Source organism: Dromiciops gliroides, chromosome 4 (genome assembly GCF_019393635.1).
Source record: "Dromiciops gliroides isolate mDroGli1 chromosome 4, mDroGli1.pri, whole genome shotgun sequence".
Lineage (NCBI taxonomy): Eukaryota > Metazoa > Chordata > Mammalia > Microbiotheria > Microbiotheriidae > Dromiciops > Dromiciops gliroides.
Genome location: NC_057864.1, coordinates 57,078,452 through 57,084,664, shown reverse-complemented (window position 1 = coordinate 57,084,664; position 6,213 = coordinate 57,078,452).

The following is a 6,213-nucleotide window of genomic DNA, read 5'->3' as shown; positions in this document are numbered from 1 at the left end:
GGCTCATCATGGGACCAGGCTTCATGGTGACTGCTAGTTAGCAGCACTCGGGGGGCTTGGCTCTCTGGACTTCCTGCCCTCTTCTTCATCTGGTTGCTTCTGTTGCTCTTGTTTCAGCATGGGTGTGGTCAGCATGGGTCTGGCCAGCATGGGTCTGGCAGAGGCTTGGGCCACAGCTGGTGCAATTCTCAGGCGGGTGTCCTAGCTCTCCCACAGCCTGACGCTCAGGCTGTCCAAGCCCTAAGGTTCTTTGCCACCTGCCCACATCTCACATGTGCTGTCTCCCTCATTGGGATGTAAGTTGTTTGAGGGCAAGTGCTTATTAACTGCATGTCATTCATTAAGAGGATTATGTGGGGAGGGGAGGGGAAAGGAAGGATAGATTTGGAAATGAAGAGCACAAGAGAGGGAAATCATAGTAACCTTCTACTAAAGACTTTAGTCTTTCTAGAACTCTGGGTTTTCATCTATTGTACGTTCTTAGAGTCAGATTGCAGATTTGAAAAGGACAGCTGAGTGGGCTATTTCAACCCCAATTCAACATCCCAAGCTCTGGTGCCTGTGTCCATCTCTCGCAAGATTCTGTCCTTCAGCCTTCTTTTTTTTTTTATTTTTTTAACTTTTTTATTTTTGTTTTTTTTTTGAGAGGCAATGGGGATTAAGTGACTTGCCCAGGGTCACACAGCTATTAAGTGTTAAGTGTCTGAGGCCAGCTTTGAACTCAGGTCCTCCTGAATCCAGGGCCTATGCTTTATCCACTGCACCACTTAGCTGCCCCACCTTCAGCCTTCTTATCCCTCTACAGTTGCTTCATGGCTAATCTACTCCCAAGGCTTCAGTCAAAACTCCTGTGTGTATGGATGACTTCTAGATGCACACCTCCCCTTGGATGTCCCATTGACTCTTCAAACTCGGCATGTTTCAAACTGAATTCATCACTTGGCAGACCTGACCCTCTTCCTAGTGTATTTTAGTAGATGGCACCCACTAGTCTTTACTCAAGCTGAAAACATCAATCATCTCTCTCCATCACTACCTACATGCAGGTGCCAGCTTCACATTTTCATTCTATTATTTGTCCCTACTCTAATTCCCCATTCCAGATCCATATTACTGACCACCTGGGCTTCTGTGTTTAAAGTCCTTAACAATCTGGATCTAACCTATTCTTCCAGCTTTATGTCACATTCACATGTCTCTGAGCCAGCCAAATTGGCCTTCTTACTGTTGCTTATATACGATACTCCTGCCTTTATGCCATGGGCTGACATCCCCCACCCTCTACCCCACCTATTCCTGGAATGCATTCCCTCCTCACAACATCTCTTAGATTAAATTTTAACATGGGAAAGAAATCCTATTGATGTGGGGAGATATCTCTGAATTGGCTGTGTACATTCAGACAAGTGAATTGTTAGAACCAAGACAGAATAGAAAACATAATGTGAAAATGATATGGCATGCCATTAAATGACTTAATCCTAATCTTTATTAGCAAAAAATGGGTAGTAAACAATCAAAGTTTCTTTAACATGATTATTTATAAAACTTTAACAGATGAAAATAATTGCCATGATGTGACTAACGGAGAATAAAAGATAACTTAGTAAACACTTGACAAGTAGAGAGGTAGGGCAGCTGAAGGAAGCACTGGTTAAACATTTAAAAAAAATAAATCTTGTAGGGGCAGCAAGGTGGCACAGTGGATAGAGCACCAGCCCTGGATTCAGGAGGACCTGAGTTCAAATCTGGCCTCAGACCCTTGACACTTAACTAGCTGTGTGACCCTGGACAAGTCACTTAATCCCAATTGCCTCATCAAAAAAAAAATCTTGTAAAGAAGGACGATGCAAAATTAGGAGCAGTTCCTTCAGGATGACTTTGCTGTTTAGTCTCACCAAACTTTATTTACTTTGTTTTTATTCTATATTTCTTTGCTATGTTTTAAAATGCTCAGCACAGTCATTCTGAGGGAACCTAAGACTGACAATGGAATGAGGACAATAAGCTGAAGAAGAATGGAAATGATCTTCAAGGATTTTCATAAATTGTTTTCAGCATTAAGGATAGGATAACCATCTCACCGAATCTTGTAGTTCTGCCACTAAAAAGATTAAAAAATGGAAAAAGAAGCTGGCTTGTACCAAATATACATAGAGAAGATCTGTACTAGAAGTGTCAGTTGTGAAGACATTCAAGGATGAATGCACAAGATAAATGGAGGAAAGGGGTAAGATACCCAAAATGTAGAACCCCCCTGATATTGATAAATCTCCCCCCGAAAAAACCCCGACACCTCAAGGTAACAGGCATTATCAGCTACTGACTCATAAGCCTACTTTCCCATATGCATACAGTTATAAGTGAATTATGTCACTGAGGACATAGGTGAGGTTATTTGTAGGCAAATGCTGACTTTTATAAGCAACATTTCACTGTGGGGCATCTACCATTATGCTATTTGCAGAAAGATGAAACAATCTTACTGGATTTATTGTTTGTTAATTATGAAAAAAATCTGTTTGATTTGGTCAAGCAAAATGTCTCGAAATTTCTCTTCCACAAAGTGTCTTTCCACATAGCAAACAAACAAACCAAAAAAACCCCAACCATTCAGGATTCATTGAATGACCTAACAAGAGATAATAATCAGTAGGCTTCTGATCATAAATGTTAGGCAAGGCAAGGCATAAAATGGAAAGGCGTACGCTTGTCAAAGATTTTTTTGCTGTTGTAATAAAGGAGATCCAGCATAAAGCCCAAGTGGAAGAGGGATTCCCTATGGGTGGTGAGGTTCTCTGGATGTACTTGTGTGCAAATGACATCAAGTTGGTTTAAGCAAGTCCTGGAATGTTGCAATGCTTGAAGGAAGATTTTTTTTTTTAATTTTTGTTTTCACTTTCAGGTTCTCTCCCTCTCCCTTACCCATTGAGAAAGCAAGAAAGACAAAATCTATTACAAATATGTATAGTAGAGCACTGGCCGTGAAGTAGGGAGGAACAGAGTTCAAATATCACCTCAGACCCTTACTAGCGCTTATTAGCAAGTCACTTAACCCCAATTACCTCAAACATCTGGGGCCACCTCTAGTCATCCTGATGTATCTTGCTGCTGGACCCAGATGGCTCTGGAGGAGCGAATGAGGTTGGTGACCTTGCACAGCCCTGCCTTAAATCCAAAATCCAATTTAGTTCAAATCATATCATCATTCCAATGTTATGCTCCTCTTTGGAAATGAAGGACAAACAACAAGATGACTTCTCAGGTTTTTTTTTTTTTTCCTGAAGCTATCCCTTTCATTCTTACAGCCAATAGTCTTCCATTACATTCATATAATTTATTCTGGTATTTCCGGATTGATGGACATTCCCCCCCACCCCCACCCCGCCCAGTTTCTAATTCTTCACCACTACAAAAAACCGCTTCAAATATTTTTGTACATGTGGGTCTTTTTCTTCTTTCTTTGGTTTCTTGGGGGTATGTAGACCTTGTTAGGGTATTGCTAGGTCAAAGAGTTTGCATAACTTGATAGCTTTTGGGGCATAGTTGTGACAAGACACCTGAAATCACTCAAGAGTTTGAGCCTTGGCATCCCCCCAGTGGATGACAACTATCTACTGCTCAGATTATAATACATATGTGGATGGATGGCCTGGGGAGCTTTTCCAACAATATGTCTGGGACAGATTGTAGAAATGCATAGAGAGTTGTGCCCATGATCAAAAAGGAGGAGGAGTATGAGGTGGATTTCCTTCAGGAAACTATATAGCTCCTTTAGTGACCCCAAACTTCTCCCAACAAGCAAATGCCCATCTTTTTTAAGACCAATATTAGATTGGTATTACACACCTGTGAAATATAGTGCATCGGTCTCCAAGGAACAGAAAATGAATACCACATAGAAAACAGTGGAGGATCACATGATGGAGGATCGCATGAGTAAAAAGTCATAAGAGGAATTAAGTAGAAAAAGAAAATGGATTGGATGGCCCCAGTGGTTCCTAATGGTCTCCTGATTACAGGAGAGAGGAAGGCCTTCAAGGGATACTCTGATGAACTTAAGGGAGGAGATGGAAAAGTTGTAGAGGAATAGCAGGCAGTAGAGGGGTTATCTACATCATTAAAGGGAAGACAGTCACACATTTGAGCGTTATGTCAGTGCTCTGTTTAATATAAACGGCTTCTGTAATGGAAAATGTCCTGGATTTCGAATTAAGAGAACCTGGGATTGAATCCTAGCTTGGGCAACTGACTTAACCTCTTCAGGCCGAAATTTCTTCATCTTTCAAATGACCGCTGGGGTTCCTTCTAGCTCGAAATTTCTGGTCCTGTATTTCTGCCAAACTGTAGCTTGCTGTTTCTTCATCTCACCCTGTACTCTTACGTCATATTGCCTGGGAGCATGCTGCCCTTCTGTACTCTGTGGGTGAGTAGAACTGGGTTAATTGCCCTTCTTTGATCTTAGCTCAACATCTACTGTCTCTGCATTTGCAATGCCACCCCTCCCCCCACTTCAATCAGAAACATTACCCATGACTTTGCCTTTTGATATCCCTTCAAGGCCCTTCTCAGCTGCCTTCTCCAGGAAGCCTTTCCTGTCTATCCCCGTTTACCTTGTTTCCTTAAAGCTCTTAAGAAGCAACTTTTGTTTTCTACGAACAGAAATATTCTTTCTTGCATTATAGTTATTTGTGCATATGATAACCTCTCCTACTGGACTATGAGCTTCTTAAGAGTCAGGACTATCACTTTTCATGTCTATAACTCCACCATCTTTTTTGTTTGTTTGTTTCTTTGTTTTTTGCAGGGCAATGAGGGTTAAGTGACTTGCCCAGGGTCACACAGCTAGTTAAGTGTCAAGTGTCTGAGGCTGGATTTGAACTCAGGTCCTCCTGAATCCAAGGCCAGTGCTTTATCCACTGCACCACCTAGCTGCCCCACTCCAGCATCTTTGTTGTCATTTAGTCATTTCAGTGATGTCTGACTTTTCATGAAGGCATTGGGGGTTATCTTGGCATAGATACGAGTGATTTGTCATTCCTTTCTCCAGCTCATTTTATAGATGAGGAAACTGAGGCAAACAGGTTAAGTGACTTACCCAGGATCACACAGCTAGTAAGTATGTAAAGCCAGATTTGAACTCTGTAAGATGAGTCTTCCTGACTATAAGCCCGGCACTCTATCCATGGTACCACCTAGCTGCCTATCTGTAGCAGAGCTTTGATAAAGTAGACACTTAAAAACATTTGCCATATTAAATATTAACTCCTTTGCCATGGATATATGTTCTTAGAGGCCAAAATTTACATTAACTTTTTTGAGTGCCATATTATACTGTGGACCCATAGAACATGCAGTCTAAGTTCTATGATTAATCAATTCTATGAATAATTAACATTTCTATGAATTAGTTCTATGAATAATTAACTCCTGGATCTTTTTTTGCCACATAAATTTTTCTTGACATGTTTTCCCATCTTGTTTTTGTGCATTTTAAATTAAAACATTTTTTTTAGAATTCTATTTTCCCAAATTATATGTAAAGGGGGCAGCTAGATGGCGCAGTGGATAGAGCACTGGCCCTGGAGTCAGGAGTACCTGAGTTCAAATCCGGCCTCAGACACTTAATACTTACTAGCTGTGTGACCCTGGGCAAGTCACTTAACCCCAATTGCCCTGCAAACAAAACAAAACAAAACACAAAACAAAACCAAATTATATGTAAATACAAATTTTTGACATTTTAAAAAAAACTTTGTGTTCCAAATTCTCTTCCTCCCTCCTTTCCCCCCCACCAAGAACTCAAGCAGTTCAATATAAGCTATACATGAGCAGTCATGTAAAACATTTCTACATTAGCCAGGTTGTGGAAGAAAAAACAAAAACAAAACTTCAGATAAAGGAACTAACAAAAAATTATGCTTCAATATCTATTCAAACAGCATCAGTTCTTTTTCTGTAGATGGACTGCATTTTTCATAAGACCTTCAGAGTTGTCTTGGATCATTGCATTGCTGAAAACAAAGTCATTCACAGCAGATCATCTTATACAGTACATTTCATGTTGTATCAGTTTATGCAGGTCTTTCAGGGTTTTTCTGCTAGCATCCTAGTCTTAATTTTTTTAATAGTAAACTACATTTATACAGTACTTTAAAGAGAGATTTCCTTACAATAAACCCATGAGGTTGATTCTTGCAACAACAGTAATAG